The following is a 23,139-nucleotide window of genomic DNA, read 5'->3' as shown; positions in this document are numbered from 1 at the left end:
GGTAGGGTTATCCATTTGATTTATAAAACACATACAGTAAACCTCTGAAAGTTGGCCACCCAAGGGACTGAATGAAAGTGGTCAACATACGGAACTGTACTTTATGGAACTGTCAACATACTGTACTCATACATGCCTCATTTTATAGTACAGCTTTTATTAGAGAACGTCATACAGAAAAACACATAGAGAAAACACCGGAAAATCATTCATACAATATTGTATCATACAAAATCAATACATTTACATATGTATTGTTTTCTCATGGTTTGATCATTGTTCCTGAAAAAAAGTCAATTTTAGTCTGTTTCTTATTTTTATGAAGGTAAGTGGAGAAAGTACTCTCAACGGTGGCTATACTTGGGCATTTTTCCATGGCAAATGACTTTAACTACATTATCAAATGACTGACATCCTTATCTGCAATTTCTGTGTCCTCCTCACTTAATTCTTTGGCTTTATCAGTACCTATCAACACTTTTCCACTGGGTTGTACCTTGGTCAGTACTGATTGGAAAATTGTTTCTGGGTCAGAGTTAGGGTTAGGATTTTGCTTTTGCAGACAGACCATAGGTTTGCGTTTTGGCAATGACCCACTGCAGAAACTGGGCTTGGAAGTGCATTTTGAATGTTTTGATTATGCCTTGGTCGAGAGATTGAAATTTTGATGTAGTGTTTAGAGGCATAATTTTCAATTTCACGTTTGCAAGATGATTCATTTGGGGATGGCTAGGATAATTGGCCACTACAAGGAGAATGGACTGTTCCTTCTTCTTCATTTCTCGGTCAATATCTTATCCGCTTCTCAAATAGCGTACCAGTCATCCATGCAAATTTATTAGATTTCCAGGTGATGGGAAGGTCTTTGGGCAGCAGGTTCTTGAATGAGTGTGGCTTTGTTGATTTACCAATCACCAAAAGTTTTAGCTTCTCTCCAGTTAAGCTATCACACAGCAGAACTATGAAACGTTCTGTAGAAGGTTTTCCATTCTTATATTTGTCACCCCTTATACTGAGGCTCCTGTCAGACATCACCTTGAAAAAGAGTCCACACTTGTCAGTGTTAAAGATAGTCAGCTTTGCTGCCCAATCAAAGTCAAAAATATTGTATTATTTGATATTCTTGAAAGAAATTCATTGCTACCAATTCTGGAATTCACTTTTTTGGCCCTTGGTGCAGACTGGACTCAACTGGTCAAGTTATATAGACAGTAAATTAATACTGTCTGTCAAGATCCAGCTGGTCAAGATGCAACTTACAGGGATGGTCAATATAGAGAGGTTGGCTTTCTATTGTGTACATAGTGTATATCCAGTCTACAAAAATTAGATCAACTTAGGGAGTGGTTAATGTAGGGAGGTGGTCAATGTAGGAAAGTGGTGAACTATGCAGGCTTTACTGTATACTGTAGGACATAACTAATAAAATAGTATCATTTTAGCTGAATTCTGTCTGCCATCACTTATAGTACCCATCCTGAAAGATTATTTCAATTACCGTATATACTTGAGTATAAGCCGAATTTTTCAGCCCACTTTTTGGGCTGAAAAATTCCACTTCGGCTTATACTCCAGTCAACAAAAAAACTTACCGAGGACTTGTGCGCGGCCGAGGCTTTGGTGCTTCCGGGATCGCCCGCACCTCTCCCAAGCCACCGCCGTCCGAGACCTGCCGAAGTTTGGGGAGGTTTGGGGAGGTGCGCGCGCACCTCCCCAAACTCCGCGCCTTGCCTGCCTGCTTCTTTCCGCAGCGGAAAGAAGCAGGCAGGCAGGGCGCGGAGGAACGGAGACTTGCCGACGTTTGGGGAGGTTTGGGCGCCTCCCCAAACCTCGGCAGGTCTCCGTTCCTCCTGCCGACCTTTGGGGAGGTTTGGGCGCCTCCCCAAACCTCCCCAAACCTCGGCAGGTCTCCGTTCCTCCTGCCGACCTTTGGGGAGGTTTGGGCGCCTCCCCAAACCTCCCCAAACCTCGGCAGGTCTCCGTTCCTCCGCGCAGACCTGCCGACCTTTGGGGAGGTTTGGGCGCCTCCCCAAACGTCCCCAAACCTCGGCAGGTCTCCGTTCCTGTTTGGGGAGGTTTGGGCGCCTCCCCAAACCTCCCCAAACCTCGGCAGGTCTCCGTTCCTCCGCGCAGACCTGCCGACCTTTGGGGAGGTTTGGGCGCCTCCCCAAACGTCCCCAAACCTCGGCAGGTCTCCGTTCCTGTTTGGGGAGGTTTGGGCGCCTCCCCAAACCTCCCCAAACCTCGGCAGGTCTCCGTTCCTCCGCACAGACCTGCCGACCTTTGGGGAGGTTTGGGCGCCTCCCCAAACCTCGGCAGGTCTCCGTTCCTGTTTGGGGAGGTTTGGGCGCCTCCCCAAACCTCGGCAGGTCTCCGTTCCTCCGCGCAGACCTGCCGACTTTTGGGGAGGTTTGGGCGCCTCCCCAAACGTCCCCAAACCTCGGCAGGTCTCCGTTCCTGTTTGGGGAGGTTTGGGCGCCTCCCCAAACCTCCCCAAACCTCGGCAGGTCTCCGTTCCTCCGCGCAGACCTGCCGAGGTTTGGGGAGGTTTGGGCGCCTCCCCAAACGTCCCCAAACCTCGGCAGGTCTCCGTTCCTGTTTGGGGAGGTTTGGGCGCCTCCCCAAACCTCCCCAAACCTCGGCAGGTCTCCGTTCCTCCGCGCAGACCTGCCGACCTTTGGGGAGGTTTGGGCGCCTCCCCAAACGTCCCCAAACCTCGGCAGGTCTCCGTTCCTGTTTGGGGAGGTTTGGGCGCCTCCCCAAACCTCCCCAAACCTCGGCAGGTCTCCGTTCCTCCGCGCAGACCTGCCGACGTTTGGGGAGGTTTGGGCGCCTCCCCAAACCTCCCCAAACCTCGGCAGGTCTCCGTTCCTCCGCGCAGACCTGCCGACGTTTGGGGAGGTTTGGGCGCCTCCCCAAACCTCCCCAAACCTCGGCAGGTCTCCGTTCCTGTTTGGGGAGGTTTGGGCGCCTCCCCAAACGTCCCCAAACCTCGGCAGGTCTCCGTTCCTGTTTGGGGAGGTTTGGGCGCCTCCCCAAACCTCCCCAAACCTCGGCAGGTCTCCGTTCCTCCGCGCAGACCTGCCGACCTTTGGGGAGGTTTGGGCGCCTCCCCAAACGTCCCCAAACCTCGGCAGGTCTCCGTTCCTGTTTGGGGAGGTTTGGGCGCCTCCCCAAACCTCCCCAAACCTCGGCAGGTCTCCGTTCCTCCGCGCAGACCTGCCGACGTTTGGGGAGGTTTGGGCGCCTCCCCAAACCTCCCCAAACCTCGGCAGGTCTCCGTTCCTGTTTGGGGAGGTTTGGGCGCCTCCCCAAACCTCCCCAAACCTCGGCAGGTCTCCGTTCCTCCGCGCAGACCTGCCGACCTTTGGGGAGGTTTGGGCGCCTCCCCAAACCTCCCCAAACCTCGGCAGGTCTCCGTTCTTCCTGCCGACCTTTGGGGAGGTTTGGGCGCCTCCCCAAACCTCCCCAAACGTCGGCAGGTCTGCGCGGAGGAACGGAGACCTGCCGAGGTTTGGGGAGGTTTGGGGAGGCGCCCAAACCTCCCCAAACAGGAACGGAGACCTGCCGAGGTTTGGGGAGGTTTGGGGAGGCGCCCAAACCTCCCCAAAGGTCGGCAGGTCTGCGCGGAGGAACGGAGACCTGCCGAGGTTTGGGGAGGTTTGGGGAGGTGCCCAAACCTCCCCAAACAGGAACGGAGACCTGCCGAGGTTTGGGGACGTTTGGGGAGGCGCCCAAACCTCCCCAAAGGTCGGCAGGTCTGCGCGGAGGAACGGAGACCTGCCGAGGTTTGGGGAGGCGCCCAAACCTCCCCAAACAGGAACGGAGACCTGCCGAGGTTTGGGGAGGCGCCCAAACCTCCCCAAACAGGAACGGAGACCTGCCGAGGTTTGGGGAGGTTTGGGGAGGCGCCCAAACCTCCCCAAACGTCGGCAGGTCTGCGCGGAGGAACGGAGACCTGCCGAGGTTTGGGGAGGTTTGGGGAGGCGCCCAAACCTCCCCAAACAGGAACGGAGACCTGCCGAGGTTTGGGGACGTTTGGGGAGGCGCCCAAACCTCCCCAAAGGTCGGCAGGTCTGCGCGGAGGAACGGAGACCTGCCGAGGTTTGGGGAGGCGCCCAAACCTCCCCAAACAGGAACGGAGACCTGCCGAGGTTTGGGGAGGTTTGGGGAGGCGCCCAAACCTCCCCAAAGGTCAGCAGGTCTGTGCGGAGGAACGGAGACCTGCCGAGGTTTGGGGAGGCGCCCAAACCTCCCCAAACAGGAACGGAGACCTGCCGAGGTTTGGGGACGTTTGGGGAGGCGCCCAAACCTCCCCAAAGGTCGGCAGGTCTGCGCGGAGGAACGGAGACCTGCCGAGGTTTGGGGAGGTTTGGGGAGGCGCCCAAACCTCCCCAAAGGTCGGCAGGAGGAACGGAGACCTGCCGAGGTTTGGGGAGGCGTCCAAACCTCCCCAAAGGTCGGCAGGAGGAACGGAGACCTGCCGAGGTTTGGGGAGGCGCCCAAACCTCCCCAAAGGTCGGCAGGAGGAACGGAGACCTGCCGAGGTTTGGGGAGGCGCCCAAACCTCCCCAAAGGTCGGCAGGAGGAACGGAGACCTGCCGAGGTTTGGGGAGGTTTGGGGAGGCGCCCAAACCTCCCCAAAGGTCGGCAGGAGGAACGGAGACCTGCCGAGGTTTGGGGAGGCGCCCAAACCTCCCCAAAGGTCGGCAGGTCTGCGCGGAGGAACGGAGACCTGCAGACGTTTGGGGAGGCGCCCAAACCTCCCCAAAGGTCGGCAGGAGGAACGGAGACCTGCCGAGGTTTGGGGAGGCGCCCAAACCTCCCCAAAGGTCGGCAGGAGGAACGGAGACCTGCCGAGGTTTGGGGAGGTTTGGGGAGGCGCCCAAACCTCCCCAAAGGTCGGCAGGAGGAACGGAGACCTGCCGAGGTTTGGGGAGGTTTGGGGAGGCGCCCAAACCTCCCCAAAGGTCGGCAGGAGGAACGGAGACCTGCCGAGGTTTGGGGAGGTTTGGGGAGGCGCCCAAACCTCCCCAAAGGTCGGCAGGAGGAACGGAGACCTGCCGACGAGCCGCGGCCACACAGGGTATTCCTGTGTATTCAGGCTTGCAGAACGGCGGATCGGCTTATACTCGAGTCAATAACTTTTTCCAGTTTTTGGGGGTGAAATTGGGGGTCTCGGCTTATACTCGAGTCGGCTTATACTCAAGTATATACGGTACTCCTTTTTTATCATTTTACTCCACTTTTTTCTAGGCAAGTGTGTAAACATTAACAGTAAGTTATATTAACCTTTTTTTCCTTTTTTACATTTTTAAGAATTCTTATGGGGCCATTTGAGAGAAAGATGATGCTGAAAGTTGGCCAAATTTCCCTTTTAAAATTTTGTTTTAATGTAGAAGGTTGTATGCTGTCAAAAACCTGACAAACATTAAGAAAAATGTTTGGGCACCTATAAATCCATTCTCCATATTATAATGGTAGGTAGAATAATATGTTGACAATTCAATACTTTTTAAAGGAACTTGCCAGTCATGTGATAAATTCATCCATAAGTATGCAATACAGGTAGTCCTCAATGTATGACCACAATTGAGCCCAAAATTTATGTTGTTAAATGATAAGTATGTTTATCATTTGCCCCATTTTACAACTTTTCAGGTCACATTTCTTAAGCAAATCACTGAAATTGTTAATTTAGTAACACAGTTGTTATGGGAATCTGGCTTCCCCATTGTCTTTGCTTGTAGGAGTCGCCAAAGGTGATCACATGACTCTGGGACACAGCAACCATCATAAAAATGAACTAGTTGTCATGCATCCGAATGTAAATCATGTGACCATAGGGATGCTGCAACAGTCATAAGTATGAAACATGGTCATAAGTCACTTTTTTCAGCACCGTTGTAACTTTGAATGGTCACTGAATGAACTGATGTAACTTGAGGACTACCTGTAACTACTAGTCAAAATGCCAAATAATGTTTATTTAAAGAACCTGGAGATAGCAGATAAATTGACAGAGCCTTCTTGTTCTAGAATGAAGATAGCTCACTAAGCTTTTTCAGAGGACATGCATAGATGCCACTGCCTGTATTTCATCATCTCCTGGCAACTCAGATAGTCTGTGTTTGGCTTTAGGTGCCTGTTTTAGTGTTTTTGGTCTTAACCTGCCTTCAGAAGTTATATGTGGACAATGTAAGATACACTGTTGCATACAGTATGATTTGAAATGATATGTTACGTTGGCAGACTTGTGGCTCCAATTGGTTCCAGTGGAACCATTCTTACCTGGTCCCTGAACTGTCTCTCACCCCTAGTCTTCTGTGAGGGCTACAGTCACTTATGAGTTGGTTTATTGGCATCTGATTGACATAAAGCACGATGGTGAACCTATAACATGTGTCAAAGTGACACACCATGAGCCAATCCAAATGCAGCAAGCTATAAAGCTGCATGATTTCCTTCAGACTTTGGAATAGGAGGGAGCTTAGCAAAGAAACAGCAGCTGTGTCCAGGAATGTCTTTGCATGGCTTTGCTTATTTGTGCAGACTGGTTGCTGGCATGCCGCAGCCCGATCCTGGTCCCTGGACCAGGGGTTAGGGACCCCCGACCCAGAAGATTCAGAATGCAGCAGTGTGGGCAGAGATGGCCATGCCTTAATATGTCCATGCAGTACCTCTGCTCTGCAAACTGTTTGCTAGTTAGCTTCCAGATATGATTCAAGATCCTGGTCACTACTTATAAAGTTCTACATGGCAATAGGGGTCCACCTACAAGCGTGCCTGACTCAATAGTATTTTCTGCCAATTCAATCTTATAGGGTCAGCATGCTTTTAATTAAACAATTCCATTTATCAGGACCTCCAAATCCAGAGCTCTTCTAGACTGCTGGTATCCAAGAAGGTGACAGCAGCAAGCATGCATGCATTACCTGCATCTAGCAGTAGGCTGAAACTGCTCGAGCCTGGCAGCCAGGTAGGCAGTGGGGACATGCATGCATGCATGACTCCTGGCTAGTAGCAGGCTAAGACTCTGAAATAAGGTAGGCCAGCCAGGAGCCCAGTGACTAGGGTAGTGACAACTAGGTAGCAGTAGAGAGCCCAGCACCAACCTTGGTGTGGTGTTTGAACTCATCTGGTGGAAGCAAGCCCAGGAGAGGGGAGGAGAGGTGAAAAAGATGAAGGTTACCTGGGATTAGCTGCAGTAGGTATGCAACAGCGGAACAGAGTAGCCTCTTCATCTTGACCATGCTGTCCAGGGTAGCAAAAGGTCAGAGTTGGTGGGGGAGATGGGTGTAGGTACAGTGGAAGACAGTTCATGTAGGGTCGGAAACATGACTGTGGGATGCTGCAATGGTTGTAAAAGTGATAAATGGTCATAAGTGCATTTGTCAGACTAAAATACCAAATACATGGACTGAAGCCAATATTACTTTAATACCTAAAGAAGACTCTGATTTGATACAAATAAAAATTATAGACCTATATCATTATTAAATGTAGATTACAAAATCTTTGCTTCAATAATGGCAGAAAGACTAAAGACATTTTTGATTGAATTTATACACACAGATCAAAATGGTTTTTTACCTAAAAGATAAAAAATAAGAATGATTCTTGATGTGTTAGAGTATTATGAAACTCATTCAGGGAGACAAATGGCTTTCATATTCCTTGATGCACAGAAAGCATTTGACAATGTAAACTGGCAATTTATGCTTCAGAAGCTTGTAGAAATCGACTTTGGAAAAAACTTTATAAATGCAATCCAAACAATTTATTGTAAACAGACTGCCAAAATAATTGTAAATGGAGACTATACAGAAAACGTCAATATTAAAAAGGGCACAAGACAGGGATGCCCATTATCTCTATTATTATTTATATTGACATTGGAAGTACTGAATAGAAACATTAGACAAGATACAGAAATTAAAAGACTGCAGATAAAAGATGAAAAATACAAATTACAAGCATTTGCAGATGACTTGGTTTTTATACTGGAAGATCCATTGGAAACGAGCATTAAACTTCTGGAGAAAATAGAAAAATTTGGAGGAGTGGCAGGGTTGACAATAAACAGAGAAAAGACCAAAGTGCTAACAAAGAATTTAACAGAAAAAGAAAAACCAACTAACAAAAAAAAAATCTTCAAATAGTTAAAAAAGTTAAGTATCTAACAGCAAGATGTGTAACAGTAAAAGAAGATGACTACGTAAAAGAGTGCTAAAAAGGCTCCTGGTTTGCGCGCACAGTGCTGGTGGACATGCGGGAAGAAGCCTCTCCCCGCCGTCCGGTCTTTCTTCCTCAGAGAACCCTGAAAAGGGTCAAAAGTCACTCTTGAGGGGCCACCACCATGAGGAGGCTCTCTCTGCGATCGCGGAAGGGCGGCAGCCCTCCATTTGATCCAGAGCTGCTCCTCTGGCCCAAAGAAGAAGAGATTGGCCATCAACATGGCCAATCACTAAGCCGCATCCTGCCGAAAGCCAAAATCACTATCAAGCACAACAAAGCCATCTGGAGGATTTGGGTGAGAACTTACCTTTCTTACTTCCCTAATTACTTCCCTGTGAGACTTTCCTAAAAAATCTTTTTCCCCCTTCTTGAAAGATTGGTGACTGCCTACTTGGGGAATTAAAACCTTAAAGCCTCAAAAGAAATCAACTGACTAAGCTAAATTAGTGCAGGTTCGAGTCCCACCAGGCCCAAGGTTGACTCAGCCTTCCATCCTTCCGAGGTAGGTAAAATGAGGACCCAGATTGTTGGGGGCAATAAGCTGACTTTGTAAAAATGCCGCTTGGGGGGGGCGAAAGCCCTAATAAGCAGGCATATACATAGAATGAAGGCTATTGCTAAGCACATTGATTTGTGCTTTAGATTGTAAGCCGCCCTGAGTCTTCGGAGAAGGGCGGGATATAAATGGGATTAAAAATAATAATAACTAAGCAACCTTATTTGTACTTCTGGAATTTTTTGGGCCACTAAAAAGTTTTTATTGCTTATTCTGCGGTGACCTACTACTCTATTTACTGCTAAAATATGAATTAATTGGATAAAAGCTTCATATTAGTCTGGAAAAGGATTTTACATGCTATTGAGGACATATTGTGGCGAAACCTGGTATAGCAAGTAAATCTTTTTTTTTTAACTCTGAGATCTGGCTGTAACAGATTTGTCCTTGACATTATCTTTAAAGATAAAAATTAGGAACACTTGGCACTGAAAACAACCTTTAGGAATAGTGGAGGTGGACATTTATTGACTTTTATTAAAATAGCATCCACTAAAGGCCTATCTGTAAAATACTAAAGAAATGGAAGAATATATTCCACCACTTGACTATAAACTCATACTTGATACAATTTTGGCAATGACTGCAGAGATGAAAGCCAGACTTAAAGACAAATCTGACAGCACAAACTCACCTAATGAGAGTCGGACTTCAATTGACGAACTGACAAACTAACAAAAACTAACAGGATGAGGAAATCAACAACAAAATAGGGGACTTTAAACAACAACAAGTACAATCTACTGAGAGCCTTGATGCCCAAACTTTGTTTTCAACTATAAAACCTATAATTCAACAAACAACAGAAGCTGAAGAAAGCAATACTAAGATGGAGGATGCCAAAGGCCTTCAAATACAGTTCATTAAAACTTTAACCAACCAAACAATAACTACAACACCAGACATGACCTCTTACCTAAGCCAGATGGAACTGAAAGGAGAAGGAAGACCAGATCAAATTAATGACAACTGTACTACGCCAAACATGGAGATTGGATTTATTAGAACGAAAATTTAATGACTATAAAGGGGTCACTCTCTGAAAAATTGATAACTGGATGGTCTCCCTATATTCAAACAACGTGTGTAGGAAGAAAGGGAGACACATTTGAGAAGTTAAAGGCAATGATATGGGCCAAGGGGAACTGTTAAAAGATATAAACTGATTTTATATTTAGGATCTAGATTTTTAAGGGAATGAAAATTAGCTACTAGAGCATAACTGAATTATTTATAGAACTTGGAATGACACAATAAAACATACTTTGTTAATTATAGGTGAATTGCAAAGATGACAAATAGAATATGTTTTTGAAATATAATAAGAATACACTTAAATGATCAATGTAGGTATTTTAGATATGATAATTACTATATAATGAAATGGGAAATGTGGGTTACCCCAAAATTAAGGTTTTTAGATACTACAGGCTAATTTGGAGCACTGTATTGAAATTAGATAAAACTTAAAAACAGGACATGAATAAGTATATGTGAAAATGTATAGGTAATTGTTCAAATTGATTCTGCTACAACCAGAAATGTATTAATTTGATTTTGATATTATGATTAAGGGAATTGGAGAGGGAATTTTTGTTGATTTACCTTGACATGTACAAAAAAAATTGTTATTGGACTTTTATTATCCAATCACCACATTGCTTCATTAATATTTGGATGTAAAATTAGAAAATTAATAAAACTTGTTTTGTAAAAAAAAAAAGTGATAAAATCAGATTTGGAAAAGTGGAAAAACCTTCAACTGTCAACGTTGGGGAGAATACCAACAGTGAAAATGAATATCTTACTAAAAATACTTTTTTATTTCAAACGATCCCTGTAATGCTTGGAAAAGCCTTCTTCGATGAACTGAGTACAATAATACTGAAATTTATCTGGCAAGGAAAAAAAGGGAGAATTAAAGTGAAAATGCTACAAGAAGCAAAAGACAGTGGAGGATTTAGACTCCCGGACTGGAGGTTATACTACCAAGCAACTATTTTAACATGGCTTAAAGAATGGATAATGCTTAGAGATAAAAGACTATTGTACCTAGAGGGGCATAACCTACAAATTGGTTGGCATGCTTTTCTGCGGTACAAAAAGAATAAAATACATAGATACTTCCAAAACTATTTTATAAGGAATGCATTTCTTTCAGAATGGGAGAAAAGAAAAAAATTATATTAAGATACCTGAATGGCTTTCAACAATGGAAGCTTTTGCTTACCCAAACTTAACTACGATAAAGTTGTGACTTATAAAGATATTTTGGATAATGAAGGGAAATTGAAAGACAAGACTTACAAGAACAAGGTATTGACTTAGCATGGTGGCCATATTTGCAAATTCCAACGAGATATGAAAAAGATGTGAAAACAACAGGATTTTATAAAGAACAGACAGCCGCCCTGAGTCTTCGGAGAAGGGCGGGATATAAATGGAATTAAAATAAATAAAATAAATAAATAATAAATTTGATCAGATACTGTTAAAAACAGATGAAAAGTTGATTAAGAAACTCTATAGATTTCTGTTAAATATAAAGACGGAGGAAGAACTAGTAAAAGAAACAATGATAATATAGGCAAAGAATTTTGGATATAATATAGATTTAGAAAAGTGGCAAAAATTATGGGAAAGAAATACTAAATTAACTAAAGCAATGCCATATAAAGAAAACTTATACAAAATGTTTTACAGATGGCAGACACCAGTGAGACTAGCGATAATGTTTTAAAATACTTCAAACAACCAGGTACTTATTATCACATCTGGTGGCCATGCCCCAAAGCAAAAAGATTTTGGGCTAAAATACATCCATGGCTGAAGAAGATGACTAAAAAACAAATAGACTTCAAACCAGAATTGTTTTTGTTAGGAATAATAGAAGCCAAATACAAGAAAGATTGTAGACATCTAATACTACATATATTAACAGCAGCAAGAATTGTATTTGCTCAATATTGGAAAAATGAAAAATGAAAATACTAATTAATTATTAATAATTAATTTTCTTAATTACTAATTAAAAAAATTCTAGAGTGTGCAGAAATGGATAGATTGACTTTAAAGATTAAAGAGAAAGAAGACTGTACTTTAGAACATGGGATAATTTTTATCAATGGCTAGAAAAACGAGTCAGACAGAAAAGAATGTGATATGTAATTTTGAATATATATTAGTAAGAAGAAGGCTATTTGAGTGATTAAACAACATATTGTTTGTGATAATTTAGCTATATCTATTACTGTTAAATACATGTACCCAGACAATATGCTGTTTGCTAAATATTGAAAATGTTACTTGGGAAAATCCTAACCCAAACCCCAATCCTAATCCTGACCCCACTTTATCCCTAACCCTATAAAAACTAATAAAATCTATATAAAAATAAGTGCATTTTTCAGCAGTGTCATAACTTCAAATGGTCACTGAAGAAGCATTCATAACTTGAAGACTACCTGGATATTAAAAACTGCTACATAATACAAATATCTGGAGTTAGGCTTTTTGGTGGGGGATATGAAATAGAATGCATGCTGGATTAATTTAGTGAAAGAGAATGTGAGTGTGGAAAGATGCATATTAGGGAATTCATTGTTGCACAACTGAGGGTGAAAGATATTGCACAATGTCTATGGTGAGAAAAATATAGTTTCCAAGAGGTAATTTCATCAAGAAAATTATGAAAGAATTTGGGAGGAAACAAGTGAAGCAACACTGAATAGAGAATTTTAGAAGTGTGTATGGGAAATATAGTAATATGTCAAAGAATTGAATTAAATAGAACATAGAATCATAGGGCTGGACGGGACCTCAGAGGTCTTCCAATCCAACCCTCTTCTCAAGCAGAAGACCTTCTACCATCCGGTCAAATGGTTGTTTAGTCTATTTTTGAAAACCTCCAGGGATGGAGCTGCAACAACTCCCTGAGGCTAGCTATTCCATTGATTAATTGTTCTCACTGTCAGAAAATTTCTCCTTATTTCTAGGCTGGATCTCTTTTTAACAAACTTCCACCTAATACTTCTTGTCCTAGCTTCTGGTGCTTTGAAGAATAAGTCAATCCTCTCTTCTCTGTGACAGCCCCTCAAATAGTGGAAGACAGTGAGTTAATTGATACAGAACATCACTGTCCCCGGCAATCTAAGAAAATAGGGGAACTTAGGCACCACACAAGTTATGTAGCAAGTAAACACAGGGTCAGTCATAAAGGACTCAAATGTCTGTACACCAATGCGCAGAGTATGAACAGTAAGCAGGGTGAACTAGAAATTCAGGTAAATGAGGGCGGATATGATATTGTTGCCATTACAGAAACATGGTGGGACGAAACCCACAAATGGAACACACAGCTAGAGGGATTTAAATTATTTAAAAGAAATAGACTAAACAAAAGAGGAGGTGGAGTTGCTCTATATATAAGAAATAACTTTATCTCTACAGAAATAGAGCACAACAATGATGAAAACTGTAAACTTGAATGTATTTGGGTCAATATAAAAGGGGGAAAAATGACATTGCCATAGGTGTATACTATAGGCCGCCCAACCAAGCAGAGGAAATAGATGAACTTTTTGCTAGTCAGTTAACTAAGGTATGTAGGAAGCGCATCACAATAGTAATGGGGGACTTTAATTACCGATATCAACTGGGAGACAAATTCTGCACCAAGTGGAAGATCTAACAGATTCCTGACAAACCTAGCAGACAACTTTCTCTCCCAAAAAGTAGAGAAGGGAACTAGGGGATTAGCCATATTGGATTTAATTCTCACTAACAGAGATGAAATGATAGAAAGTGTCAAAGCCACAAGAACCTTGGGGGGAAGTGATCATGCAATATTAGAATTCAACATTATGGAAGCACAAGCAATAGAATACAGCCAAACTAGACTCTTGGACTTTAAAAGAGCTAATTTCAATAAACTTAGAGAGACCTTGGGAAGAATTCCATGGATGAGAATCCTAAAGGGGAAAACAACTCAAGAAGCTTGGGAAATTTTGAAAAGTGAGATAATAAAGGCCCAGTCTAGCACAATACCAACAAAGAAGAAAAATAACAGCTTTCAAAAGAAATCAGCATGGCTGCATAAAGAACTCTCTGATAAACTGAAAGATAAAAAAGACAAGTATAAGAAGTGGAAAGAGGGGCACATAACTAAGGCAGAATATAAGCAAACAGCCCGTGCCTGCAAAGATGAAGTGAGGGAAGCTAAGGCTCAAAATGAACTAAGGCTTGCAACCAAAGTCAAAAATAACAAAAAAAGTTTCAACATATAAGAAACAAGAAAAAAGTTAAGGAAATGATTGGTCCATTAGTGGGGGAAAGTGGCAAGAAGGTGACAAGCAAACAGGGAGAAAGCAGAACTATTTAACTCGTTTTTTGCATCTGTCTTTACACAAAGGGAAAAAACAGTCCAACCTACCAAAACCAGTGCCATAAAAAACAGAATAGAAACGCAAGTTAAGATAGGCAAGAAAATGGTAAGTGAGCACCTGTCCAGCCTAGACGAGTTCAAATCACCAGGACCAGATGGATTACACCCCAAGGTTCTCAAGGAACTGGCAGACGTGATCTCAGAACCACTGAACTATATTTTTCAAAGATCCTGGAGCACTGGGGAACTACCAGAGGACTGGAAGAGAGCTGATGTAGTTCCCATATTCAAAAAAGGGAAAAAAAAGTAGATCCAGGAAACTACAGACCTATCAGCCTGACCTCAATACCTGGGAAGATTCTGGAAAAGATAATCAAACAACAAATCAGTGAACACCTTTGTAATATATGTAAGTTTAAACACTGTTCAATGTAAGAAATACTAGTGACAGCTCTTTTGACAGCTGACAGCAATACACGCGGTTTCCGTTGACAGCTCCACACGCGGCTACAAGTGACAGCTGAATCTGACAGCTGTGCACACGGTCCACACGGATTGGAGGAAATCGAAACGGCGGGAAATATCCTAAGGTGGGGATTGGACAGAGACTCACCAGCGTCTCTATATAAGGGGGGTTCACACTTGCTTGTCGTTCCTGTGATGCAATAAACAGCTGTTTGAGTTGAAGCGTGCTGTCCTCGAATCTGTACCAGGAACCCGCCGCAATACACCACAACCTTGATGCGAACAAAGTTATCACTAAAAGCCAACATGGGTTTGTCAAAAACAGATCATGCCAGACAAACCTTATTGCATTCTTTGACCAAGTGACAAAACTAGTGGACCAGAGGAATGCTGTAGATATAATTTACTTGGACTTCAGTAAGGCATTTGATAAAGTAGATCACAACCTACTACTTGATAAGATAGAAAAATGTGGGTTAGATAGCATCACCACCAGATGGATTCGTAGCTGGCTGACAGGCCGTACTCAGCATGTGGTCCTCAATGGAACTGCATCTACATGGAAGGAAGTGTGTAGTGGGGTGCCCCAGGGCTCTGTTCTGGGCCCAGTGCTCTTCAACACCTTCATCAACGATTTGGATGAGGGGATAGATGGGGAACTCATCAAATTTGCAGATGACACCAAGCTGGCAGGAATAGCCAATACTCCAGAAGATAGGCTTAAGATACAGGAGGATCTGGACAGACTCGAACACTGGGCACTATCTAACAAAATGAAATTCAATGGTGAAAAAAGTAAGGTTCTACATTTAGGCAGGAAAAATCAAATGCACAGGTATAGTATAGGTGGTACCTTGCTCGATAGTAGTAACTGTGAGAGAGATCTCTGAGTCCTAGTGGACAATTACTTAAATATGAGCCAGCAGTGTGCTGCAGCTGCCAAAAAAGCCAACACAGTGCTAAGCTGCATTAACAGAGGGATAGAATCAAGATCACGTGAAGTACTAATACCACTTTACAATGCCTTGGTAAGGCCACACCTGGAATACTGCATCCAGTTTTGGTCACCACGATGTAAAAAAGATGTCGAGACTCTAGAAAGAGTACAGAGAAGAGCAACAAAGATGATTGGGGGACTGGAAGCTAAAACATATAGGGAACGGTTGCTGGAATTAGGTATGTGTAGTTTAATGAAGAAAAGGGTGAGGGGTGACATGATAGCAGTGTTCCAATATCTCAGGGGCTGCCACAAAGAAGAGGGAGCCAAGCTATTCTCCAAAGCACCTGAAAGCAGGACAAGAAGCAATGGATGGAAACTAGTCAAGGAGAGAAGCAACCTAGAACTAAGGAGAAACTTCCTGACAGTTAGAACAATTAACCAGTGGAACAACCTGCCTCCAGAGGTGGTGAATGCTCCAACACTGGAAGTTTCAGACAGCCATTTGTCTGAAATGGTATAGGGTTTCCTGCCTTAGTGGGTTGGACTAGATGACCTCCAAGGTCCCTTCCAACAACTAATTATTATTATTATTATTATTATTATTATTATTATTATTATTATTATTATTATTATTATTATTGTTGTTGTTGTTGTTATTGTTATTGTTGTTGTTGTTGTTGTTGTTGTTATTATTATTATTATTATTATTATTATTATTATTATTATTATTATTATTATTATTATTATTATTATTATTATCATCCCTAATCCTTTTCTTTGATAGGCTAGACCAGGGGCCTGCAACTTTGACAACTTTAAGACTTGTGAACTTGTGGACTTCGGCTCCCAGAATTCCTAGCTGGCTGAGGAATTCTGGGAGCTGAAGTCCACAAGTCTTAAAGTTGTCAAGGTTACAGACCACTGGGCTAGACATACCTAGCTCCCTCAGCTGTTCATCATATGATACAACCTTCAGACCCTTTATCATCTTTGCTGCTCTTCTCAACACACTTTCTAGAGTGTCAGCATATCTATATATCTCCGGTAGGAGATATAGGAATATAGCCAGCCGTACCAACAGGCTGAAAAATAGCTTTTATCCGTGGGCTGTTAGGCTTTTAAATGGGACATAATCTTATGCAGAATTGACTTGGGAGGCCGGTGGGTGGTGTAGTTGGTTCACATAGTGTGGTGGGATGGAGGGTTTGTTGTCACTGTGTGTTGGGGGGAGAGAGCACAGGGGGAGGCTCAGCTAATCTCAATGTACACATGTTGTACTTTGACAATAAAGGTTTATTATTTATTATTATCATGGCGACCAGAAGAGGACATAGTACCGATATTGCAAGTGTGCCCTCACTGGTATGTTACAAAGCAGTATTATCACTTCTTGTGATCTTGATGCTTTCCCTCTGTTGATGTAGCCCAGGATTGCATTGGCTTTTTTTGGCAGCTGCAGCACACTGCAGGCTAACACTTAAGTGGTAGTTCCCTAGGACACTTAGATCCCTCTTGTAGTTATTACTAGTGAGCCAACTACCACCTATTCTATACCTGTGTGTTTAGTTTTTCCTACCTAAGTGCAGGATCTTCTCTTACCACTGAACTGCATCTTGTTGGATAATGCTGGTGGTCAAGTCTCTCAAGATCTTTCTGAATCTTGAGTCTATCTTGCAAAGTGCTAACAATTCCCCCCAGCTTGGTATCATCTGCAAATCAGACTTCCCCTTCTATCCCCTTGCCTAGATCATTTAGGAATATGTTGAAGAGTACTGGGCCTAAAACTGAATCTGAAGGAACCTGACTGCATGCTTCCCTCCATGTAGATTTAGTTCCATTAATGACTATACACGGTGCAGTTGATGAGACAAATTTTATTTTATTTATTTTATTTAATTAAATTTGTATACCGCCCTTCTCCCGAAGGACTCAGGGCGGTGAACAGGGCAATACATATCAAAAACAAGATACAAAAATTAAAAACGATTAAACAAAATGCCCACGAATAAGTTAAAACACATTAAAAGTAGGTTAAAACACATTAATAAAACCCAACCCCATCCCATCAGGCCAGGCCAGCTTGTTCGAAAAGGTAGGTTTTGAGATCGCGCCGGAAATATTAGCATCCAAAATTAATTTGATGTAAGGAAATGATACAGACTACGACAATGTTGAAAAATAGTCATTATCGATGCATTTATTTTATGCTGCAAAACAGCCCTAGTTTAATATTGATTACATTAATATTCTGCCTTTCCTTCAGGAAATCAAGGCAAATTACAAATGGAAGGCTGTCCTTCCATTTTATCCCCACAAACACACCAACGTGGAAGGATGGTTTAAGTGAGAGTGATTAGCTCAAAATCATATCAGTAACCTAGTCCAACAGATTAACTTTAAGCTTTAAAGTAGCCTTGAAAATTAGCCCACAGGATAACTAACCAGCACATTTTTCAGTAACCTCCTAAGAAGTTTTTTTATGTTGATTAGGGAGTAGATGGTAATAATTTGTTCTATCTATTCAAAAGTCCTGCATGAAATTTGTTAGTTGTTTATAGCTATAGGCCACATTTTAATTAACATTCCTTTAAAAGGTTTTGTGCCTTTAAATTGTTAATGTTTTTAAATTTATTAGGAAGCAATAAAATGGGCTGAACACACATTTTGAAATAATCAAAATCAGTTTCTGTACCCATGGTGATAAAGCTTGAATAGTTATCCCCAGTTACTTCTTTCCATTTTTAACAACAACCTCCTGCCATTTCATTATAAAAATGGAAAGAACAAAATTAGAGTGCAGTGCAATCATCTGCACGCCAAAACAGAATAAGCCTTACCAAACTGTGTTTTTTACTCCCATGAAAATAAAAATAGAGTTATAAGAAAATAAATTAATTTGTCTCCCCTTGATGGAACAGTATCTTAATTATAGGATTATTAAAAGGAGGTACTCATCTGAAATTAATGTTTATTTTCATTGTGTGGCTTCACACTTTGCTTTTCAGAAACAACGAAACGAAGTAAGGACCCTGTCATTAACACTTCTGACAACTTTTGCTAAACATGATGTACTTATAATGAAAGCTATCCAGAGATAGGGATGGTGGGGGGATTATTTATTTAACAATTTTCTATCCCACTACAATCAAAACCTTCTCAGTGGCTTATATAAAACACAAAGTCAATTAAACTATCCATGGTGCAAACTTCCATCAAAGCCATGAAGTAATAGTACCAAAAATGAAAAAAAAATGTAGAGGTGAGATGATAAAATTGGGGGAAATGATATTCACATGTTCAGCTTCCACTTTAGTCCTGCTTGTAGGTAATTGTGAATTCCAGCAGCACTAAAAGTCAACTCTTTTTTTCAGTTATATATATTATTCAGGCATATTTCTTGTATATTTCTTTTATCTTCTTAAATTTGAAATAATAGAAAACACTTGCAGCTCAGGTTTTGGATTTTGGCAGTGGTTTGTTCTCCAGGCTTGTTTCAATATAATTTCTGAACGTTTTGTTACCAAACTAGGTAACGTCATCAGCAGGATTTTCTTGTCCTATTCCTCTTTAGCTTATAAATGTGTGCCAGTGTGGTCAGTTGTGTGATTGGTTGCTCGTTTGGAGCTATATTTAAATTCTAATTATTTTTTCTTAAGTCTAGACCAGAGGTCTTCAAACGTGGCCCTTTTATGACTTGTGGACTTCAACGCCCAGAATTCCTCAGCCAGGCTGGCTGAGGAATTTTGGGAGTTGAAGTCCACAAGTCATAAAAGGGCCACGTTTGAAGACCCCTGGTCTAGAATAATGATGATTATGCTGTTTTATAATTCTCTTACTTTTCCATAGTTTTTTCCATTATTAAAATAAAGTATATTGACTTTATATTGCTGCTTTTTGCAAAAAAAGTTTTTCTCATTTCAGTAGATTAAAAATGTAAATGCATTCATGTTTTCAATACTACAATATGCATTAATATATCTGTAAGATGCAGAGACAGCTTACCATTTGTATGTATTATAAGCAAAGCATTTTTGAAAGCTACCAAATAAAATAGTTTAATCTATGAAATTAAGCTAGTTTGCTTATATTTTATGCTTTTAGTTTGCTTTATTAATTAGGTCCTGATGGTGGCAGCGCTTGTTAAGATATAAAGATCATATAGTCCCATTTGGAGAAATGCTAATGTAATGCTCTATTACTCAGAAATGTAGATAAACTAAAAATCCTCCAAGTATGAATAAGGTACTTTTCTTTTTCTCTCAACAATTACTGTCACCCTGAAGATTTAATTAGAAATTCTAGCTAAGTAGGTATAATATGAACATTAAAATATGTCATGCAATATTAGCATAACCTTTGAGTTTTGATCCATAAAACCACATTCATTTTTGTGTTGTTTTTAAGAATTGTAGATGCTAAGTTAAGAAACCATATTTTCAAATACAGACTGTTTGATGAACTAAATAAACATAAGATTAGCTCTGAAAACATCTTAAGAGCCCTATTTTTTACCAAGTGTTTGTTCAGGAAAGCTTAAGATACCTCGACAGAGAAGGTGCAGGACAGAGAAACATATCCTTTGTGCCAGACAAGACTTTTGGGCATCTTCAGAATGGCCTTTCCTTTAGTGTTCTTTCAGCTTAATAATAATAATAATAAGCAGTCCCTCATAGAATTAGATCCTGTTAGGATTTTTTAATTTAATTAAATTGTATTCAGATAATACAACTTATTGCCAAGTAATACAGATCTTTTATTACATTGTAGATATCAAATGCTGTTCTTGGGTTTTGTACTATTTAATAGCACAGCTGCAATTTTGTGTTAACTACACTTTTCAAAGGGAACCCCCATAAAACATGAAGCAGTGATGATGAGGTGTGACCAAAACACAGATAATTATTGCCAAATCCATGCAGTTGAGGAACACTAACTACCTATATATTAGTTGTATTTGCCACCTGTAAACCAAAGAATAAACAAAGAGCACTCCTAAATTGTTTCCTTGCTTTTTTATGAGGAATACAACCATTCCAGAATAGAATCTCAGTTCCCAAGTCTACTTTCTTATTGTTGAAGAGCATTTCCATATTATTTGGATTTGACATATATATATATATGTATGTATGTATGTATGTATGTATGTATGTGTATATGTATACGTATACGTATACGTATATGTATATGTATATGTATATGTTTGCTGCCCATCTCACTGCAAGGTGACTCCAGGCAGCTTACAGTATTAAAATGAAACTATGTATATGTTTAAGTTTATGTGTATATGATGTGTGTGTGTGTGTGTGTATAAAATCACATTAAAATTGCAATAAAATACATGTTATAACTAATTAACACAACATAATGTGAGGCAAACAGTATTTCTGTATTTTACCATCATTAGTTTTCTAAGTAACCATAGCCTTTTGAAAAATTTATCATTTATGAATGATAAATCAATCTTAAAACTAAGGAACATATTAGAAAACAATGTATCTGTTTAATATACTGTGATGTACTGTATAAGCTTGAGGAAAGGAGATGTGCAGTTATTGAAATATTTACTTGTAGTTATTGCTGCCCAAGAAGGAAACACCAAATATTGAAAGCAAAGGTTCACATACTTTTGCCACATACAAAAATATTATGTAGGATCATTTTCCTATATCAATAAATGAACAAGTATAATTTTTGACTCATTTGTTTAATTGATTTCTCTTTATCTAGTTTGAAGATTTGGTGGAGAAAAGACCATATTTTAGGTCATATTTATGCAGAAATATTGAACATTCAAAAGGATTCACACACTTGTAAAGCACTGCTGTGTAATTTTGTATGTGGATTGGCATAAGAAAAATAATTTTAGTTCCAGTTGTAGGTAATTTGTGATATGTTTTTTGTAATAAATTATTTTGATACATATTTTTATTTGGCAAATGAAAATATTAATATTGCTTGCATATTGATTTGGCAAGTGTGAATTGGTTTGCATTAAAATGTGAATTAGTCTAATTTGTATTTAACTTGTATTTAATCAAGCTCTGAAGTTAATTTTCAAGTTTTATAATGTATCACAAAAATGCTACTTTGGCTTGCTTTAAAAAAAACAAAACAAAGTAGCAGGCAGGTTGCATAGACATGTTTGAAATAGGCCAAAGGAAAGTGGAAGAGAAAATTATGAATTCCATTAAAACCTGGCAGTTGAGAAAGTTTTGTACTGAGAAGGTTAAAAAGAGTGCTTTCTAACACCTTTTTCTGCATCTTTTTCTTGGAATTAGTTATAGCAAAAGCAATAACACTTAGACTTATATACTGCTTCATAGTGCTTTTACAGTCCTCTCTAAGCGGTTTACAGAGTCAGCATATTGTCCCCAACAATCTGGGTCCTCATTTTACCAACCTTGGAAGGATGGAAGGCTGAGTCAACCTTGACCCTGTCAAGATTGAACTCCTGGCCGTGGGCCAAGTTAGGCTGCAGTACGGCAATCTAACCACTATGCCACCACGGCTCTTAGTTTTATCCTTGTTCAGTTCTTTAATTTGATGTCTTATATTTCAAAATAATTTTTGTTCTACTTCATAATGTAGTCCTATTTCCCTGAAGCTACATGTAGCAAAGCAATTTTTTCCCTTATTATATCATGTAATACTGTTGCTGTAAAAGTCCAGGTATTATTTTACCAGTTGCTCCAGTGATTGTCTCAGGGTCAGTTCATCTCGTCTGGGGCTAGAGATGATTGATTTGGAAATAATTTGGAGTTTCACTTCTCTTTTTCACAAGCTATAAATAAGATTAACTACCTTTGTTTTAATAATTTCCCTTTGCATACATTATTAAAATTGTTTCTTTTTTCAATTGTACTGTGCAATCATAAGACCAGTGCTTAATGTTCTGCTATTCCATGTTCATGTGGTTCTTTAAGATTGCAACTGCTATTTAAACAGATGTTTCATGATAAGTAGTTGCATGTATTTTATTAAAACAATACTTGTACTGATGTGATCATCTTGTATAGTCTTCAGTAAAAATTGATTATGTTTACTAGAAATGTTTCTTATAAAAAGGTAAAGGTTCCCCCGCACATGCGTGCTAGTCATTTCCAACTCAAGAGGGCGGTGCTCATCTCTGTTTCAAAGCCGAAGAGCCAGCGCTTGTCCGAGGACGTCTCCGTGGTCATGTGGCCGGCATGACTAGATGCCAAAGGCTCACGGAACGCTGTTACCTTCCCACCGTAGTGGTCCCTATTTTTCTACTTGCATTTTTATGTGCTTTCAAACTGCTAGGTTGGCAGAAGCTGTGATGAGTAACAGGCGCTCACTCTGTTACGCGGCACTTGGGATTCAACCCGCCAAACTGCCGACCTTCTGATCGACAAGCTCAGCGTCCTAACCCACTGAGCCACCGCGTCCCTATGTTTCTTATAGATAGGTATTATTATGATACAACAGTGTTGGGGCTTATCTCCAAGGGGGATGAGTCTGCCTACCGGGATGAGGTGAAGCGGTTGCTCTTGTGGTCCATAGACAATAATTTGGTTCTCAACACAACTAAGATCA

The sequence above is a fragment of the Vipera berus genome (assembly GCF_964194415.1).
Source record: "Vipera berus genome assembly, chromosome: 3".
Lineage (NCBI taxonomy): Eukaryota > Metazoa > Chordata > Lepidosauria > Squamata > Viperidae > Vipera > Vipera berus.
Note: the sequence above shows the minus strand (reverse complement) of the source record.